Source organism: Heterocephalus glaber, unplaced genomic scaffold (assembly GCF_053883595.1).
Source record: "Heterocephalus glaber isolate CG9 unplaced genomic scaffold, H.glaber_assembly_v1.0 deba00000331, whole genome shotgun sequence".
Lineage (NCBI taxonomy): Eukaryota > Metazoa > Chordata > Mammalia > Rodentia > Bathyergidae > Heterocephalus > Heterocephalus glaber.
The window spans coordinates 22,403,531-22,425,673 of NW_028258142.1; the positions used below are offsets into that span (position 1 = coordinate 22,403,531).

A 22,143-nucleotide genomic window follows, 5' to 3' on the forward strand; every position below is an offset into this window, starting at 1 on the left:
GGATGGAAAACAATACTCCATGCAACAGGAACCCGAAAAAAAGCAGGAGTAGCTATCCTCTTGGCAGATCAAGTAGATTTCAAACCAACACTGATTAAGAGAGACGAAGAATGACACTACATCCTTGTAAAGGGAAGAATCCAAGAGGAAGAGATGACAATCATAAATATCTATGCACCAAACACTAGTGCACCCAACTATATCAAACAAATACTAACGGACATGAAAAGTCATATATGCACTAATACAATTGTAGTGGGGGACCTCAACACCCCACTGTCACAAATAGATAGATCAACTAGACTAAAAGTAAGTAATGAAATACTAGAACTCAGTCAAACTCTTGAACAAATGAACTTAACAGATGTTTATAGAGTCTTCCACCCCACAAAATCAGAATACACATTCTTCTCAGCTGCACATGGCTCATTCTCTAAAATAGACCACATACTCACACATAGAACATGTTTAAGTAAGTGCAAAGGAATTGAAGTTATCCCCTGTATATTATCAGACCATAGTGCGATGAAATTGGAGATCCATAGGAAAAGAAACTCAAAAAATTTCATAAACATGTGGAAATTGAACAACACACTTCTGAATAACCAGTGGGTCACAGAGGAAATTAAAGAAGAAATCAGACAGTTCCTTCAATTAACTGACAATGACAATACAACATCTCAGAATCTATGGGACACAATGAAAGCAGTCTTACAAGGGAAATTCATAGCAGTGAATATGCATATTAGGAAAACAGAACGAGCCCAATTAAACAACCTGATGCTGAACCTCAGGCTTCTAGAAAAAGAAGAGCAGGACAACCCCAAAGCTCATACAAGAGAGGAGATTATAAAGATCAGAGGAGAAATCAATGCAATGGAGACTAAGAGAAGAATACAAAAAAATCAATGAAGCCAAGAGTTGGTTCTTCGAAAGAATCAACAAAATTGACAAACCTTTAGCCAACCTTGTCAGAAAAAGGAAAGAAAAAGCCCAAATCCTTGCAATTAGGAATGAAAAGGGTGAAATTACAACAGACCCAGCAGAAAGCCAGGGGATCATCAATACCTACTTCCAGAACCTATTCACCAATAGGATGGACAACACAGAAGAAATGGACAGATTCCTAGATACATATGAATTACCAAAGTTGAACAAAGAAGATCTAAAAATTCTGAAAAACCCAGTATCAACCAATGAAATTGAAAATGTAATTAAAAACTTATCAACTAAGAAAAGCCCAGGCCCTGATGGCTTCACTGCTGAATTCTACAAGACATTTAGAGAGGAACTGCTGCAACTACTGTTTCAACTCTTCAGTGAAATTGAAAGGGAAGCAATACTCCCAAATTCATTCCTGGAAGCAAGCATCACCTTGATCCCCAAAGCAGAGAAAGACCCAACTGAAAAGGAGAACTATAGGCCAATCTCATTAATGAACACAGATGCAAAAATCCTTAATAAGATACTGGCAAACAGAAGGCAGAAGATCATCAAGAAGATCATACACCCTGATCAAGTGGGATTCATCCCAGGGATGCAGGGATGGTTCAATATACGAAAATCAATCAATGTAATGCATTACATCGATAGAGCCAAGGACAAAAACCATATGATTATCTACATAGACGCAGAAAAAGCATTTGACAAAATCCAACATGCATTTATGATAAAAACCCTACCAAAAATTGAAATAGATGGTCTCTACCTCAAACTGATAGAAGCCATCTATGAAAAACCAACAGCCAATATCATACTAAATGGTCAAAAACTGAAATCCTTCACACTCAAATCAGGAACAAGACAAGGATGTCCACTATCACCACTCTTGTTCAATATAGTTCTGGAAACATTAGCCACGGCAATTAGACAAGAGAAAGAAATGAAAGGAATAAAGATAGGAAATGAAGAAGTCAAATTGTCATTATTTGCAGATGACATGATACTCTATATAGAAGACCCCAAGAACTCCACCAAAAGTCTTCTAGACTTAATAACCAAATCCAGTCAAGTAGCTGGTTACAAGGTCAACACACAAAAATCAATAGCTTTCCTCTACACGAATGACAGAGAGAGAAATAGGGTAAATAATTCCTTTCACAATAGCATCCAAAAAACTGAAATACCTAGGAATCAACCTAATGAAAGAAATCAAAGACCTCTTCTCTGAAAACTATGGCACTCTGAAAAGAGAGATTGAAGATGATATCAGAAAATGGACAGACATCCCCTGCTCCTGGGTAGGAAGGATTAATATAGTGAAAATGGCCATACTTCCAAAACTGCTATATAGATTTAATGCAATTCCAATTGAGATCCCAGCAGCATACTTCATAGACCTCGAGAAAACAATCCAAAAATTCATTTGAAACAAGAAGAGACCCAGAATAGCAAAAGCAATTCTAGGTAACAGAGACATGGCAGGGGGTATCACAATCCCCAACCTGCAACTCTACTACAAAGCTTCTGTGATAAAAACAGCATGGTACTGGCAAAGAAACAGACCCGAGGACCAGTGGAACAGATTTGAAGATGCAGAAACAATGCCAGACACACTCAGCCATCTCATCTTCAGCAAAGGAGCCAAACACCCTCACTGGAGGAAAGATAGCCTCTTTAATAAATGGTGCTGGAAAAATTGGGCTTCAACTTGCCAAAGATTAAAACTAGACCTATATCTCTCATCATGCACTAAACTAAAATCAAAATGGATTAAAGATCTAAATATTAAAATAGAAACTCTGAACCAGTTGGAACAGAGGTTAGGTAGAACCCTTGAAGACATAGGTGTAGGAAAAGATTTTATGAACAAAACCTCAGTTGCCCATGAACTAGCACAAACAATCAACAAATGGGATCTCTTCTTATTAAAAAGCTTCTACACAGCAAGAGAAACCACCAGCAGTGTGAAGAGACAACCCACAATGTGGGGAAAAATCTTCACCTGCTCTTCCTCAGAAAAAGGTCTACTATCTCGAATCTATAAAGAACTTAAAAAGATCAGACCTCCCAAATTTAACTACCCAATCCAAAAATGGGCATCTGAAATGAACAGAAATTTCTCAGGCTAAGAAGTAGAAATAGCAAATAAATACATGAAAAAGTGTTCAACATCACTGGTCATTTGAGAGATGCAAATGAAAACAAGGCTGAGATTCCACTTCACTCCAGAAAGAATGGCTGCTATCATGAAATCAACCAATAACAAATGCTGGCGGGGCTGTGGGGAAAGAGAAACACTGCTCCACTGCTGGTGGGAGTGTAGACTGGTGCAAGCACTGTGGAAATCAGTATGGAGATACCTCAAAGAACTAGGACTGGAAGTCCCATTTGATCCTGCTATTCCACTGCTGGGGATCTTCCCCAAAGAATTAAAAGAATCATACCACAGTGATATATGTGCACCCATGTTCATAGCAGCGCAGTTTGTAATAGCTACAACTTGGAAACAGCCCAAATGCCTATCAACTGGAGACTGGATAAAGCAAATGTGGTTTTTTTTATAAAATGGAGTACTACTCAGCCATAAAAAATGAGAAATTAGGGACATTTATAGCTAAGTGGATGCACATTGAGGCAATACTCTTAAGTGAAATAAATAGGACACACATGTGTAAATACCGAATAGTTTCTCTGGTGTGAGAAACTGAAAGTGTAAATAAGGACTAAATGTATAATAGGCAATGTGAAATAGGAAGAAAACGGACAAAGGGGAAGGAAGTGGGAGGGGTAGGGGAAAGGATAGAAGGGAATGGGATTAATATGAGAAAATGGAAAAATAGGAACAAAATCTTTGTAAATAGGGAGGAATGGAGGGATTGAAGGGAGGTCTGAGCAAGGGTGAAAAATAAGAACCAAGAGAGACTATGTAAAGGTGCAAATTTCCAATGATGAATGTCATTATATTGTATACCTAAAATGTACCAATGATTAGAATGAATAATCGATAATGTAAAATAGGAAGAAAAGGTCCAAAGGGGTAGGGGTAGTGGGAGGGGCAGGGGAAAGGAAAGAAGGGAAAGGAAAAATGATGAGAAATGGAAAAAATGGAACTAAAGTCTTTGTAAATAGGGAAGGGTGGAGGGCGTGAAGGGAGGGCTAGGAATGGGGAAAAAAATAAGAACCAAGATGCATCATGTAAAGGTACAATTCCCAATGAGAAATGTAATTGTGTTGTATACCTACAATGTACCAATAAAAGAATTTAATACAAAAAAAAAAATCAAACAGGCAAACATAGTGTGTGCTAAATTCAGCGTATCCCAAATACTCAACTCTGTTGATGAGCCAAAGTTTATATTTAACACCTTCTAAGAAATTTTGTTAATAGTGAGTCTTGTATAATGCAGAACATGTCTTTAGAAGAAGCAAAATCTTACTTTTCTTAGATATATTCAGTAAAACCTATTGATTTTATGTAACATTTGATCAGCTTTAAGTGTTACTTTTATAATGAAGTAGCGAAAACCAACTATTTTGCTGCTAATTTAAAATTTTTTGGCTGTAAGAATCTTTAAAATATCCCCAAACCTAGACTAAGTAATCAAGTCTAAGGTAATCTTAAAGATGAGGTGGTAGGTTATGATAGGCTCTATTAAATGCAGCATAGGACATGAAGTTAAAACATAGAACTTAGAAATAGAAAATGAGATTTTTGTAGTCATCAATTACAGTAAAATTTTTGAGATAAAATGTCATGCTGTGACTGTAAGTGAAAGAAGCATGCACAAAGATATATCAATAGGACCTCATCTCAAAAAATCAAATATATCTAAAACAGTGACAAGATAACTGACAAAATCTTAATATTCTAGATTGTGGAATTATGGATATTTTTCTTCATATCTTCCTGCAACTTCTAAAATTTTACATATCTAGATGTATGAGCATATTTTTATAATAACATGATATAAGTTCTAAAACATTTTAAAAACAATTACACTTTTAAAATTTTAAATCCTTGAATCCTGTATATGGGGATGCAATAAACGCACATATAGCCTTTCTCATATGTAAGCTGTGAGTTCAAGTAAAAGTCTTAAGGCAGGGAAGGGGAGTATTTCTCTTTGACCAAATACCTTTTAACTTGAGAATAACAGTAATATATTCAGTTGGGTGTTTTGTTTTTTTGAGGACATATCCATTTTGTGGACCTTTTTTTTTTTTTTTTTAACACACAACGTCCATTCTCTCTTCCTACTAGCATCACTCTGCTTCTGTTTTGGAGAAATCATGGCTTCCAGTTCTCAGGGAATATGGTTGGATGGACCTCCCATCCTGGTCCCACGGTCAAAGCATGTGGCTGAGGCATGAGCCAGTCGAAACAGTATCTAAGTTACAGTGATTGTTACCGCAGTAGGCATGTGGCCCAATTTGCCAGTAGAAGGGAGCGAATCCCAGGACTTGTACAGCACTAACCTAAGATAGGTAAGACTTTTGAACATGGTTTTGTGAAGATGTGAGCCTGAAGCTGCAGGAAAACTCCATGCAATCGCAGAGCACAGTATCCCCAGGGCACAGTGCTGACATAGGGATCCTGAAACCTCTTGTGCCCTGGACCAAGCCACCCATTCTCCTAGATCTTTCCGGTTGTAGAAGCCAGTATGTTTCTTTGCTGCATAAGCCAGTTTGGTTAGATTTCCTTAAACTTTCAGTGAAATGAATATTAACTGGTACAGAAACCAGATCAGAAAATACAATAACCAAACAGACTGTAACATTTGCTGTGATTCTGTCTGGCATTGCAGTATCCAGCGTTGTGCTATCCTTCTTTTTCTTGACTTTGTTGCAAGGAGCACCCTGCCCAGAAAGTGTTTAGAGAAGAGTCAGTGTTCGACATGTAGCACTGAGGAGGCCTCTTCTGGGCATGTCTGCACCTGCTTCCTGACTTCTGGAGAATCTTGACATCCTGGAAATCTACTTCTCAGACATTTTCCCATGGATTTTAAATTTTGTTATAGTATAGGCCTTCAAGACACCATTTTCACAATCAATCTCCCTCTCCCTCTCTCCTTCTCGTGATCCTGGGGATTGAACTTACGGACTCACATGCCGGGTAAGCACTCTACCACTGAGCTGCCCCCCGGCTCTTATCTGCACTGTGGTTCCTTTCTCATATCAGCTAGCACGAGACACTTAGCCTGGAACTCTTATTTGTCAAAGCTGATCTGAATTTAAAGTGTGGGAATCAGTCCCTGTGTAGCATTTTATACTTGGTTCATGAAAAAAATTTATATTTTAAATAATGGTTTCTTTTATCTAGTAAGAGTATTGCATACTGTTTTATAGAATTTGGAAAACACTACCACAATAGAAAATGGAAATTACTGTAATCATATAAAGAAAACCTTGATTAACATTTATATTGGGAAACTTTTGGACGCTATGATTATACGATAATTCTGTGTATATTCTGATTTTTTCATTATTAACCACTTCCCAGTTCATTATGTATTTTGCAGCTACCTAGTATTAAACTATTTTTTTAAATCACATAGTACTCCATTATATAGATTATATCACTTATTCTAGGTATCCCTAATAGTTGGATATTCAGTTTATTTCCATTTCCTATGACAGTTTATTTATATTCAGTTTATTTCCATTTTCTATGACAGTAAAAATATTCTTTAATCTGTGTACATTCATGATCATTTTGATGGAATAAATTCCTAGACATTAGAATTCCCTAGACTTCAGAAAGAACCAGATTTCAACACTTTTCTCCTATGTTGCTATTTAGAAAATTATACCAATTTACATATCACCCAGCAGTGTAAGAGAAGGCTTGTCATACTCTCATCTACTCTGGGTATTGGCATTTGGGAAAAGCTCCTTTTTATGATACAGTTTTGTGTGTGTAAGATTTAAAGTCATCCTCCTTTACCGAGCTGTAAGCTCTGAGGACAGGTGCAGATGTATTCCACCAGTACCTCCCACAATGCCTGGCATGGAGGATGCACTCAACAAATAATTATATGGATGAATGGAGAGGAAATATGCATTAAAATTGCAATTTGCAATTCAGTGAGACTTAAAATTTCGTGTCGAGTTGACAGACTCCACAAACTCAGTTCTGAATTCATAAAATTAAAAGGAAGTCCATCTCACCCACAAATCTCACATGTTGCCAAGTGGTGAGGAATGTCACTATTATCACAGCTCAGCTTTCGGAGAGAAAACCAGACCCAATTAGAAAGCGCTAAGTCTAACTTATCTCTTTCTTTCCCTGCAGTCTAACAATTCTACAACTAAATGAGTGCTATTTAAAAATATTTTAACTTCAGAGACTGTTAAAAGCTGTGTATTGGTGGCCGGGTACATTTCTCCAGCTCTTTCGAAAGTTCCCTCAGAGGTGTTTAGCGTCCAGGGACTCAGTCGTTCTCATAGTTACTTCAGAGCTCCCTGACTTTCAATGGCTAAAGAGTTTTCAACTTTATGGTGGTACAAAAGTACCTATGTTTCCTGTATTCTGCTGAGATGCTCAATATCCTGACAAGTATTAGCAACAATACCAACACTATAGAGTTGACTTCAAGAACATGCAACATGTGGTTCTGCCTCAGTTTTTATTGGAAATAAATGCTCTCTAGGTGAATTCTGATCAGATCTTAATTCCTAAAGGTTTAGAGCAGAAACATCTTTCTCTGCAAATACTCTGTGTAGCTTAAAACTTTAGGACACATATTCCTCAGATATGTATTGATTTTTACATTCAGTGAATCTAATTTTGAAATTAATGGATGGGAAACAACATGAAACAACAAACTGCTGCTCTATGCTAACTTTCCTGATTACAAGCATTATTTCAAGTCTGTATCCTTTGAGCTTCCTATACATGTGCTGTGGTCTTGGGAAAAACTCAAGCAAGAAAGTTTCTGCCTCTTCTATAATAATATTTTATTATACATGATTGGTTATTTTTGTGATGGGTTAAGAACTTCTAATGGTTAAGAACTTTAGAAAATGCTGGCTTCTTCTGTCTATTTCTGAAAAGTTCTTTGTAGATTTATAAATAGTTGAGATGAATAAACATTAACTTCAGGTTTGGGATTTAAAATACCTGTTGTAAGATAGAATAATTATGTTACAAGGCTGAATTCACTATGTAAGATGAACTTTGCTTCATATATTAATTATACCTTCGCTGTTTGCTTCTGATAATCTGAAAGTGGCTAGATGGTAGGCATGGGTAACATGGCATGAGATGATAAAGCTTTATTTCAGTAAGGAGCTATGTAACCTAACTTATGGATTCTAAAATCCAAGTTTCTTTCTCAAGTACTTTATTCCATTTACTCTTTCTAGGCAGCATTGCCATCATCATTCCACTATCCTTAGACTAGTGGGATCCACAGGCCTAAAAGGAATACCCCAGACATGTTTCCTCCCCAGTTGTTCATAGTACTTCAGTATGTTTATGGGAACTGCGTATACTTTTTCTGTTTGATCTGTGGCATCTGATTTGCATAGTATTTACTTTGCTTTTGAGAATGATTTATTTGAAAGGAGAAAGAGGAAACTGCATCATAATCTCATTCTTTCTTGTCCATACAAAGAATTGCTGAGGATTTTGGAAGCAGCACCAAGTATGACAGGCATGATATGTGTGGAACTCTTGGTCTTTGATCTATGATTAAAAATGCAAATTTGAATCACTGAATAGTTTGGCTCCTGTTTGCTTTAAAATTATGTACAATTGTGGTTGATTATTAGCTTGTAAGGCTGTATTTACTTTAAGAGCATTAACAGTTTTGAAGGAAACATTTAATGCTTTTCAATTGAAGGCGCTTACAGAATGATACATTATTAATATAATTTGGCTTTGTTATGCAAATTGTTAACAGCAGCTATTAACATACATTTTAGTAGAAAGACGTACCCATTTAACCATTTTTTTCACCTTCAGCACAATATTCAATAAGTTATAAGAGATATTCAACACTTTGTTAGACTTTGTGTTAGATGATTTTAGCTATAGGCTAGTAGAAATATTCTAAATATATTTACGGAACACTAAGCCAAACCATTTTGTTTGGCAGGTTAGGTGTATAAATGCATTTTCAACTTAAGATATTTTTAATTTATGGGTTTATTGGGAAGTAACCCCATTGTTAGGGAATATCTTACAAGATTGGTCTGCAACTTCATGGTATCTATATATTTTTCTTCTTCCTTTTCATTTCATTCTTTTTCATGATGATCCTCTCCCTTTAAATCCAGGGACCTCAGAACTGGCATTGATCTAGATGAGGCTGTGGTGGAGGTGATGAAGTGCTAGATGGTGGTTAAGACCTGGGAGGAACTTCTTCCACAGAGTGTTGGGAGCAGCTGCTGATCTGCCTCTGACCTGCTATAGACCTATTTTATAACAGTGTGGATGAATTTAGTAGTGGGCTTTAGTTTGGGCTTCTCCAGAAGCAGCCCATTTAAGTGCTTGCAGTTTACTGGGAAGATGATCCCAGGGAGTACATGTAGGGAAGTGGAGAAGTGAGACAGGGCAGAGAAGGCAGCCAATAGAGCTGTGTTAAAACCAAATTATCACATGGGTTTATGGAAGTTGATCCAGATATGAATAGTATCAAATGGGAGGTGATGGAGCTGCCAGTCATTGGCTGGCAGCTGCTCTCAGGGTGGTGGTAATTCCCTGGCACTCCCTGCTTTCTCCCTGTGGGTAGTTCTGCAGGCTATTATAGAGGTGTGAGCTGTGGGAAATTGAACCAACAAGCTAAAAATGTGAGGGTTCTGGGTATTTGAGTGGAGCCCCCATAATATCTCCAGCAGTGTGTCTCTCTTTAAACAATGGCCACTTCCTCCATATGCCATGTGTACAATGTTCTATGCGTGTTGACGGCAAGTTACTACCTTCTCCTCTTTATGTGCCTCCTGATTAGCAAAGAGACAGATTTAACAATATGGCCTTTATCTACATGAATAATAACCAAAACCAAAAGTAAATATAATGGCTAAACAGGGAACGCCCATTGGCAAACAAATGACAGAATTCTGCTTATAGTTGTACAGTGAATAATTTTTGTTCATCATGACACTACATTGAAATATGTGTACTGACTGAATCCTGTGCCTGCTACAGGGTAGAAACTAACAGTGTCATAATAAACACTATTTCGTGCTCAAATCCATGATTCATCATCCCCTTTCTCATGACACTGGTCAAGGGCACAAGTTCCCTCCTACCTTAGCTTCCCAGAGAAACACCCTGCTGGGTTCAGAACCACGGACAGTGATGTAGGCAGCAGTAAGACCCCTGCACCCAGTAATCCTGGAGTTGCTGATCCTGCCACAGATCCCTCTGCTAATCTTTGGAACACCCCGGCCCTCAAGACCAGGTTTATTGAGTAATCAGGAAACTGTTTATTCCCTCTTCCAGTCTCTAAGAATGTGATTCTTCATGACTATGACTCTGGCTCCCTCTGCCAGCCTGCCTGCTATTGCCAGTAGAAAACTGATGCTCTGAGAACTCCCTCCTTTGCCTTCTCCCTGTTAGTACCCAGTTTTAAAGTGAAACATATTGATGGATTCTGCAAGAAGAGAAGAGAGCTGATTGGATGGCTTCACCAAATTGATGCACCGACACAGTGGTAAGGTGGGGCACGATGATACTTGACAGATCAAAAGCAAAATAATGGTGTTCATTATAAGGGCGTCAGTGAACTGCGGTTTGGGATATATGTATTTATGTGTAATGCCACCATGGCATGAGGTCATCTATGTATTAATAAATGACTTCACAAAAGAGGCCAAAATAGTCATCACTGAGTCTTACCTTTGTAAAAACATGAGAATAGGTGAAAATTTCTTCTCCAGTTAAAGGAAATTCCAACCCCAGGTAGCTAGACTGAATATTCCAAGAATCCCAAATGTCCAAAGTTTCTTACAAGTAGCAGTAATATAAGAAGTTTCTTTAGAAGTGAACCAAAGCCCATTTGATGTCCCTCCTGTTTCTTCTTCTCAACGTGGTCTTAGCAGTTTCATCCTATTTTTGAAAGAAAAAAAAGGGAAATAGAAATTAAATGACTCATCTTAATTGCTTCTCCCACTTACCATGGGGAAAATGTACTATCCTAATTTAGAATGTAGACATTTCTGTCTTTAGTTTAAATTTATAGATAAGAGGGGAAGTGCCAGGAAGAACTAGTGCCATTTGGGGGATCTGGCTGATACAGGAAGCCTAGTATTTAGTTTATTTTGAGATTACCCCAGATATGAGATAACAATAGAAAACAAGGTTGCACAATACTTTTGAAAGAAGACCCAAAAAAGACTCATATCCTGGCATATAATGGCATGAACAGTGTGGTCTGACCCTTCCCCTTGCCCTCTTGGTGTTTGCTGTGTTCTTCTGACCACCTTGCAGTACATCCCACACTCTTACACAGTGAGCTGTTCCCCTGCCCAAGAGGGCTGGGGGCTGGCCTCCAAGGAGTCCAGAATATCAGGAACCAGGTCACAATGTGAAAACCAATCAAAATAGAAATTTGGCTAGCAATCCAGGAGGCTTGTGGTAATGAGCCACATCATGTCCTAGGAAAAGAAGCAGTCCCTGACAGTGATTCATAGCAGGAGGGTAAACAGAGATACACTGTGCTGACCGCCAAACTCTCCCTTCAGCACAGAGCAGATGTTCCACCCCCTATCAGTGGAATGTTAGTGACTCCATCCATCCACGAGGTACCGTTGCAACAACAAACACTGGCAGCTACTATCCCCACTTGAAGTGTTTGCTCCCTTCTCATTTTCACTGGCTCCTTCTTATCCCTTGGCCCTGATGAAGAGTTGCAGATATTTGCCTTCCTAGCCAATATTTGCCTTCTGAAGAATAAAATCTGGGTCCTTGTTCCCTTTCCTTGACAACATGGCTTCTGTGAATAAGGGCAATTTTACTCTGCAAGGTGAATTTGAAATGTGAATGTTTGTCAAACACGAAAATATAGCAGGCAATAGGCTTAAGCTTTGCTATGTTATTCTCTTCAGTCTCCCTCTAACCCACGAAGTAGACATTCCTGTTAGATGCACTGTGTAAATGAGGAAACAGATTCGGGAAGATAAATTTGTCCAAGTCACAGCTAAAAAGTAGCAGGCGGCCTGTACCTTTCTACTCTGCCACCTCCTTTCCCAGCTGATTTGATAAGGACAGCAACACAGAGCCACTTAATTTTTAAGATAGAGTTTGTTCTCAAAGGATCTTTTTTTATTTCATTAATTTTCATCAGACTCAAAGATTACCTTGACTTCCTAAGCCTGTATTTGTTTTTTTTGGTACCGGGAATCGAACTCAGGGCCTTGTGCATGCAAGGCAGGCACGGTGCCAATGAGCTAAATCCCCAGCCCTTTGACTTCCTAACCTGCAATTTTGCCAACACAGTCTGTCTCCCAACAGGACTTGTGTTGAACACCCAGATGAAGTACTGCTCAGAGATAGGATACTGTGAATTGCTGGTGCCAGAAATAGGAACAAAGTAGCTTGAGAAGGCACTAGCAGAGGAGGACCTTAAGAGCCCACAGGTGGAAATGATACATTTTATGGGCAAATTGCAGCTCAAGGCCCTTCTTTTTTTTTTTTTTTTTTGTACCAGGGATGAAACTCAGGACCTTGTGCTTGTGAGGCAGGTGGCAGAACCACTGAGCTAAATCCCCGGCCTCAAGGCCCTTCTTAGGAGAAGTAACCCCTACCTCAGAAAGTGTTTAGTACTGTACATTTATAGTAGGCACTGAACTGAATGGGTAGTTACAGCCTTTATTATTAAGACCTATTATGTTTATTCCTGAATTAGTCTTTAAATAAAACAAAGCTGTTATTTGTATAACTACAAATGGCAGCTAGAAAACTCTGAGTCAAATGTGGGGCTTATCATCACAGTGTTTAGATCATGACATATGCACATTTTCTCTTTTGGGCCTCATTCTAATTCCAAGTTATTGTCCTATCCTTTTTTGTATTTCTTACACCTCTACATCTTATTTTTCTCTGGTATTTTGTATATTACCTTACACAACCTTACATGTTCTCTGGAGATAGCTAAACAAGCATAAATTTAAAACATAAAGTAAATATCAAAGCTGCCTGCTTCTCAGTTTTGCAGATATAAAAATAGAATTGTGTGTACCTGAACTTGGCCCTCTGGTTATTGTAATTCCAGAAATCGATTGAACTGGGATCAGGAGAGTCAGAAACTGGAGTAATTGAGATTTATTGATGACTACTGACAAACATAAGAAACTGTGGCCCAAACAACTTTAAATGTGTCTGGTAACAACCGATGACTTGTCCCTGATGTTTTAGTGCTTGAAACCAAAAGACATTCTGTGTCATGGCAAGGGTGCTGTGGGACAAAGTTTAAATTTCTTTAAAGTCAGCAGATGCCTCTCAGATTAGGGTTGCTGCTTTAAAAGAAAGAAAAAGAAAAAAGTTTCTGTTGGGGAGAAAAAATAGGAGAGGAAAACATGCCTGAATTCCCCATGGGATGTCTGCAGTCCATAGAAAACAAAGCCCTGGCCAGCAGCTACTCTTACACGCACAGAGTTCCAACCTTGGGGCCTGAGCCAGCTGAAAATGTCACCCATTTCTTTCCAAGTCAGACTAGCCATGAGGTTGCTGGTGCTGGCTACAAGGAAGGCTGAGCTGCAGGAAAACAAAGTGGCAGATCAAAGCACAGAGATACTGCCCTCGGATCTACTCACTTGGGAGGGCACATGTCACTCAGGAGCCCTGTCAGGGGAGCACTCGAGTTTCAACCTGGTCATCAACACATATTAAATGCCACCATGAACTGTGTTGTCTAGCAGCAGTCTACTAGGTACTGTAAAAAACTGAGGCTCAGCATTTATGATCCTCAATTTCCTTCTCTAGTACAAAACACTGCTTAAGATTTGGTTTTCTAACCTAAATGTTGCTGTAAAAGATGCAAATTAGGTCCTTACTTATAATGCTTATGAATTAATTACAAGTTTGAGACAGGCACATAGTATGGTGCTGTGTGTGAACATTTACTTGACAGTATCGTAAAGCCGAGGCTTGTGCGGTCGTGGCAATACTGCTGCTCTTGTTGTGGTTACAGGTGGCCCTGTGGGTGGAGCTGCAGTTCAGTGGAGCTGTGCAAGCCCTTCAGCCCCTCACAGCTAGCCCACAGTGGCTGAGCATGGTCTGTCACTCTCTCTCTGCTCCTGGGAGACAGAAGGGCGTGACAGATGGAGTGGGCTTGGAGTCAGTCAGACCTGAGTCTGCATTCCAGTGCTGAGCCTCAACTTTTTTATCTCTAACATGGGCACGTAATTCTGCTGGAAGTAAAACTCTTTCGACGAAATGCCACCAGATTTCACTTCTTTCTCTCTCTCCCTGAGACAGCCTGTGCCAATTTACAGAGTAACCAGAAAGTAGCTTCTCTGTCACCTCCAGATTCATGGGCTTTCTCTGCCACCCGGAGCCCTCAATTTATTCCACAGAAGGCTCCTGCCTGCCTGGACCTGACTGGTGGCTGCCTGTCTCCCACTTCTGCCAGTCTCCATACCTGACTGAAGACTCAGAGAATCTTTACTGTGGTTTGGGCTGCTCAGTCTGAGAGGGAAATCACCAGAAAAGAAGAAGACGGCTGAAATTTGGCCTTACCTGGACAGCCAGATAGGAAGGTGCTATGTGCCTGGCTACTTCCTTCCCTCTTGAATCTGCTTCCCTCGGAATCACCTCACTGCCTACACCCAGACCCCTTTCAGTTCTCTGAAATGACCGTTCTTACCCTGTTCTCAAGAAAACTACACATGCCCTAGAGAAGGCAGTCCTACTTCTCTCTTTCTCTTTGTCTCTTTCCTGAATCTCCTGTCACAAAGACATGCCCTGCTTCAGATTAGGAGAGCTCTGATGTCTCCCCGACAATCTCTCGGTTCAGGGTGCAGGCTGGAACCTGGAAGGAAGATGAGACAAAGTGGGTGCCTGTGTTGCCACGCCTTCACCCATCTTGTGAGAGCAGGGTGCTGTTCCTCCTCCTACCAGGGTCCTCGTGGATTGAACCACATCTCCCAGTAAGACTGAATTTCCCCCTCACCTTCAGCCCTGCTTTATATCATCTCAGAAAGCTTGCTCTGTCTTTGAACAGCACTCTAGCAAGTATGTAGGAGAAAGAACCCCCATTATGGACTGCAGACCTTGGGGTTCTTTTCTTCCTTGCCCCACACCTGCTGGCATCATGAGGGAACATGCTGAACATCCTTTAATTCCATCCTTCTGAGGGATGAATGTGATAACACCTGGTTTCTAGCTCCTGCTGCTATAGCTTTTGAGGTTACTGAAACCAAAATCCTACACATCCTACCTGAGGTGGAAATGGGGATTGATTACAAGGCCGCAAAGGAACTGCTAAACCCAAAGACAGAAGGTACAGTACACAGCAGCCTCACATGAGCAAGAATCAAGGACTAAGGCTCTTTTCTCTATTTCTTCCTGTTCAGTGTCCTCATAGCTTTTCTCTGGGTGTGCTCTGTTCTGCCTCTCCTCCTCATCTTCCTGACCTCATTCAGCACACACAGGTCCCCCAAATGGCTGCCCCCAACTCTAAAAGTCAGTGGGTGCTCTGCTCTGCTCCCTACAGCTGATTGATGACATCAGTCACTTGTTGCAAAATTCCTAAGCAAATGAATTGGCTCAGCCTACCTAAGGTTGGATCCCTTTAAGCCTAGGGGAGAGAGGGCTTCTGAACTATGATGCACCAGAGGAGAGGAGGGTGCTTCAGGAGCTGTGAGAAGGTCAAGTACCCTGGAAGCAGAGCATAATATTATCATGTTCAACTGTCATCGATTCTGACATGTCATCTTTTGCATTTTAATTTCTGAAAATGAGATGTGTCTTTCATTCACCATTAGCCAAACAGCAGTTAAAATTGAGGTACCATTGCCTGCAAGTACACATACAGTGAATATATCAAAACTCACATCAGGATTTCAACTGTTGGAAAGAAAAGTCCCTAAGACACAATAATGCACTCTTAGGACCACTGACCAGCAATGTCGGTACTGGGAAAGTGGCCAATTCAGTATCTTTAGTAGCTTTCTCCAAGCAGGAGGCACAGGCCAGCTTTGGATACTCAGAGTCTACTTCGAGGCCTGGTACCAGTGACTTCTAATTCTTTAGGGATTATGTTCTAAAAATGCCACATCATCAGTGTTCCTAAAAAGATGAAGGGCAATGTTTTATGTAGAGGAAGAGTTGCTGATGAGTTGGAAGAAGGATTCCCAAGTCAGACTCCATATGTGAAATGGTGTTTTGTATAAAATGGAGTACTACTCAGCCATAAAGAATGAGAAACTAGAGACATTTATAGCTAAATGGATGCATATTGAGGCCATCCTCTTAAGTGAAATAAATAGGACACACATGTGTAAATACCAAATAGTTTCTCTGGTATGAGAAACTGAAAGTGTAAATAAGGATTAAAATGATTAAAATGAATAATTGATAATTTGAAATAGGAAGAAAAGGTCCAAAGGGGGAGGGGAAGTGGGAGGGGAAGGGGAAAGGAAAGAAGGGAAAGGAAAAATTATGAGAAAAGGAAAAAATGGAAAAGTCTTTGTAAATAGAGAAGGGCGCATAGGGAATGGGGAAAAATAAGAACCAAGATACAACATGTACAGGTACAAGCACCTAATGATAAATGTAAATGTATTGTATACCTAAAATGTACCAATAAAAGAATTTAAGCAAAAAAAAAAGATCCTCTACCAATTTATTTTGTTTATAAGTATATATCCTGGAAAAACAATAATCTGTCTACATAGGGTTAAAATAACTACTTTAGCAAATATGAAAGAGCCGGGTGTGGTGGCACATGCCTAAAATCCCGGAAGTTGGGAGGCTGAGCCAGGAGGATTGCTTTAAATTTGAGGCCAGCCTGAACTACATAGCAAGACCCTGTCTCAGCAAAACAAACCAAAACAAAACAGAAGTAGACAATGAAGCATTAACTGGCAACTTAAAAAAAACTGTGATACATGGACTACTTGATAATGGTCCCAGATTCAAGGAAATATGGCAGCAGCAGCAGCAGAAGTGGCAGAATTCTGAACAGCAAAAATAATCAAATCCTACTATGTCTTTCTCCCTCTCCCTTAAAACTTACAACGGACATAGGAAATGGTCCCAGCATTCTCCATCATTCACATGGCAGCAATAATTGATGATCATGCAAAAGAATAGATTCCAGAGGACTTTAGTCACTCACAGTTGAGGCAAAAGATTTCTCCCTGGCAGGACTTCCCAAGGCCAGATGTATTTGGATTCTGCCATGATGATGGCTCCCATTTTAGGCTGTTTTTGTTTGTTTGTTTGTTTGTTTGTTTGTTTTTTGAGGCAGGGTCTCACTTTGCAGTTCAGTCTGGCCTTGAGCTCACTGTGTAGTCCCAGCTGGCCTTGAACTGTCAGGTATCCTCCTGCCTCAGCCTCTCAAGTCCTGGGATCACAGGTGTGCACCATCCACCAGGAAGCTCACACTTTAGGACTTGAACTCCCAACATCGCTATTGCCTGATGCTTGGATTCACTGGCTTTTGGGCTGGCTTCCTGCCTTTGAAATTCCAGCATCCTCGTCCAGCAAATGAATAGTCATGCAACTTCCCAGCCTTCCCCTTAAGTCACCCTCACCCCATAAGTTTGAAAACAAGTTGACTCACTTCAACAGTTACTCCTTTTCTCACCCAGGTTATTAATAGTGACATTTGATAAATCAGCCCTATCTAAAAATACCTTTCGGAGAGAAGAAAGCGTCTGGATTTCAGGAAGGTCACTGCAGAGCACACATGAAACAACTGTTTTCTAATTCCCTCTTGTATGACAGTGGCTCATTTCCACTAGGCACTGAAGTTCCTCTTTCATGCAGTGTGCGGCTGTTAACTTCAGAAATGTGCTAGATTCAAAATGGGTCCAAAGTCTCATTGTTTCAATGTGTGCCCACAAGGAGTTCTGGTTAAGGACCAAGTTCTTTGTTGTTTTTCCTTCTTTTTATCTGAAGGTATTAATTACATTCAGAATAAAAATGTTAGCATTTTCTCAGTGTTTATCATTCCTCAGTGCACAATGAGGATAAAAATGTAATTGCTAAGAATTTGATTGTATATTAGTGATAGCAAATGATGGATAGATGGGATCTTTAAGATTCGTGATCAGATAGATTGCTAACCATTATAGCTACTACATAAATGCATCTTATTTTTCATTTGTACTTGCATCTTTATAGAGAGAAACTTTAGATTTTGCTTTTAATGTTAAGTGGTGACCGAGAGGCAGCTAACCACATTGATGAACATGGAGATAATATGGCAGCCATTGCCTACTATAACCAGAGCGCTTTTTGTTTTGTTTTGTTTCATTTTGTTTGTTTGGTTTTTTGACATAGAACAATTGGGGAACCACAAAAGCAGTGATTTCAAGTTGGTCTGTTTAGGAAAGCTGCAGTCTTGAATCTTCTTTCTCCTTGTTCTCCAACCTAGCATGGCTGAGCAAAAATGTTGGCCTTACAAAACAAGGCAAGTGACAATAGAGACCATGTGATGTAACCTAGTAGCTAACTACTCCTACCTGGTCTACATGTACTTTAAAAATACATTCAATTGTTGGCTTTGCGTATGTTACCTGACTTGGATGTTTGTTATTTATATTAAGGGTCTAATTTTGTGTCTTTGCTGTGGTAAGCATTTTATGTAAATTATCTCTTCTTACTTCTACAATACCACCATGAGGCAACTTTTAAATTTCTTTTTTACAGATGAGGGCCAGGGATTTAACTCAGTGGTTTCGCCACCTGTCTCACAAGTGCAAGATCCTGAGTTAAATCCCCAGTACAAAAAAGAAAAAGAAAAGGAAATGGGGTCTTTTTTACAGATGAGAAAACAGATACAGAAAAGAGGTCTAGTATATGCATGAGCAGGAATCCAAACACAGGTCTGTCTGACTCCAAACACCAAGCTCTTAGTTATTGTGCTATATGTATTATATTCTTGCTTCTAGAGAAACACCAATTACTGTAACACTTTTCAGATTCATCTTGGAAAAAAGGACATAAAGAAATATGTAAGAGTTTATGATTGGGTGCATGTTTACTACTGATTCTAAAGGAAACACTGATGGCAAATTTTGTAGGATTTTTGACAGATGCTTTCCACTCAGTTAGGCTTGTGGTGGACCCTGGTGCCTGGAGTTTAGGTGGCTAATATCATCCAGTGATAAAGGGAGGGGCATAGGTACAGTGTGAGGGCAAGACAGCACAGCAGCCTGACCACAGTGGGTGTCTAGTTGACACCTGTCAAGAAGGAGGCTGAAAAAGAAGAATGGAGTTGGAATAGGAAGATCCTCAGAAGCCATGGGGAAGGTTATGACTCTAACAAAAACGAACATGAGGCAGAGAGGTCATGGAAGAAATTGAAGAAGAGCAAGGTAATTAATTGTGCCTTGCACATAGCCAAGCTGGAAGAACTGGGGGCCTGGAGTCTGAATACCAGGGTAGAGCATGTTTGCCATTATCAGGGTAAAGCAATTGTAGAAATGCAGGGAAACAGGTACTAAGAGCCCTCGATATTGAGAAAAGCTGTGTGAATTAGAGGGCTTCAGCCTAGATGGTTTGGAGAAATAAGATGAGCGATTCTGAAGGAGTGTTAGTTTTAGAAAAATATAGGGTTGCTTTTCAGATGTTTTGACTTGGAACAGCTTATGAGATCCCTTGGTGAAAATTTCTGGGGTCATTGCAAAATGGGGCTTGAGCTGGAGTGAGGCTGGGGAGACAGATGTAGGAATCAGCGGGTAAGGAAATGCCACGATGAATAATGTGTGTAGAGACAGAGAACAGAGCAAAGGGAGTAAGGAGGAAAGCTTGAGTTCAGGAAATCTCAGCCAAAGAGGATGCGAGAAGAGGACCTGGTCTGGGAAAAATTGACTGGGTCCTTAGCATCATTTATATCTGGGAAGAGTAATAGTCACTTTATGTGAAGCAGATTCAGGTTGATTCTTTCCAGCTTGGCTGCCCCAGATGTGATATAGATTTGATCTTCCATCTGTACCTCCAGATATGCACTTGCCACTCTTCCACGTCTTGCCCTAGGGGGCACACACATGCCAGTAGGGCTCCTTTGCCTTGTGGCTCCTCTCCTGCAAGGTTGCCACAGACTGGCTTTGACCTTGATGAAAGGCCATTGTCTACCTAAAGTGATCTGTTCAATACATTTTCTCCTACTGAGCTAGATTATCTCTTCCTCCCTCATCCATTTAGGAAGTGAAGTGTTTCCTTGGGCTTTCATGACAAATGACCACCAGCTTGGGGGTTAACATGTTCCCATCAGCTTGAACCACTGGTAGTGTATGCATGACTATCCCATCAGGTGGCTTGTTCCACTGGTGGTGTACATGACTGTCCCATGCTGCCAGATAGAGCAGTCATGTATGTAACATTTGTGGTTCTGAGCTACTGGCAGCAAGACATACAAACTGCAGCCCCATTGTGAACATGTTAAATCAACAGAAATGTATTCTCTCACATTAGGAGGCCAGAAGTCTGAAACTCATGTGTCATCAGAATTGGTTGTTTCTGGAGGCACTGAAGGAGGAACTGTCCCATGCCTGTCTCCTAGCTGCTCCTGGTTGTAGCAGTCTTTGGTGTTTCTTGACTTGTACATAGTACACTCACTCTGTCTCCATCTTCACATGTCCACCTTCTCTGAATCTGTGTCCTTTTTGATCTCTCATAAAGACTCTGTTGTTAGATTTAGGGCTCATCTCTAACCTAGTATGATCTCATGCCAATCCTTATTACTTCTGCATAGGTCCTGTTTGCAGATAAAGTCATCTTCTGAGGTTCTAGGGAGAACATGAATTTTTGGAGGGGGCACTATTCAACCACACAGCTCTGCTGTGCAGTCAGCTTAAGTTCATGTGCTCACCTCATCATTCCCCTGTCCCAACACCCATGTATTTGTACCCCTGGCCCTGTGTAAACAACCCCTGCTTAAATTATCTTAATTCTAGCGGGCCCTCCCTTTTGGGTTCAGAGTCTTAAGTGGTGAACTTCCCTTATTATATTTCTTACCTCCTCTATAAAAGCTAACTCATTGTTGCTTCCTTTGGTGGGTAAATTTTCAGGAAAATTAGCTCTAACTATAGTGTTCAACTGTAGAAGATCTCTTTGGCTTAAATTTTTACTATATTTATCTTTTATAGTGAATGAATCTTTTATTTTGTTCTCATTTTAACATGCCTTTAATAAATTATTTTAAAAGATGTGAAATTGGGTAACTTAGTAAGAAAATTTCTGGTTTTCCAAGTCTTTCTTTCTCCTGCCAAATCAAATTTGAGCATCTATTTTTCACATTTTGAGATGTACTACATAGTAGCTAATCAAAAACATTATGTCTTTAGTTCATGCTGGTTAATTATATGACTGTTTAGTTTTTCCTGTGTTTGTATGCAGTTGTGATAACCCAGCTGTATGATGATAAATGTGTGACAGCATGGTTAATACATCCCAGGGCATCAGGCCCAGGGATGGCTACTCTCATCCTGCCGGCCACCTCTTGGTCTCATGTTTACTTTGAGGATGTCATCATGTGATCTGTTAGAAAATGTAGAGGAAAATAACAGCCAAATCATTGTTTTCAATTCCTAATAGCTTGAATGTGGCCCAGAGTTCTATACTTTCCCACTTCTCCTTCCATCTCACTAGGGAGCTTTCAAGTATTACCAAGATATCTGACATTTATCATAGAATTGTAGAGCTGGAAAGAAGTACTACATAGTGGCCATCTAACTCAGTCTAACTCTCTCATTTTGCAATGAGGAAATGAATCTCCAAAGAGGCAAGTCTACCACTTATTCCCCCCAACCCCCCAGTGCATTTGTTATGGCAAGGAGGGCAGTTCAGGTTTTTGCTTCCCATCATAGTCTTTTCTATATGTGACCTTGTCAGAATCTGAATAGCAGAGAACGAGTGCTACATAAGTTTAGAGAGCAAGGAGGCAACTGCCTACTTGACTGAGAGAGGCAGAAAAGGCATCAAAGACAGAAAAAATTGAGATAGATATGAAGTGTGAGCAGGGGTTAGGTAGGTTCTGTTTCTCATGGGGCAGGCAGGAAGACATCCCATACTCCAGTGGGTTG

At 40.0% G+C, this 22,143-nt stretch overlaps 1 protein-coding gene and 1 long non-coding RNA gene across 6 annotated transcripts in view; one reads left to right on the forward strand and one right to left on the reverse strand.

Moving 5' to 3' along the window:
- Ccbe1 (collagen and calcium binding EGF domains 1) overlaps positions 1-22,143 on the forward strand; it is a 268,355-nt gene that overhangs the window by 185,799 nt on the left and 60,413 nt on the right. The gene's annotated exons all lie outside the window — the stretch shown is intronic.
- The window catches only part of LOC147830056 (uncharacterized), a 64,818-nt gene that overhangs the window by 32,229 nt on the left and 10,446 nt on the right, over positions 1-22,143 (reverse strand). For all 3 annotated transcript variants that reach the window (XR_015443291.1, XR_015443290.1, XR_015443289.1), the window contains exon 2: positions 10,787-10,996. This is a non-coding gene — a long non-coding RNA (uncharacterized LOC147830056). The remainder of the gene's footprint in view (positions 1-10,786; positions 10,997-22,143) is intronic.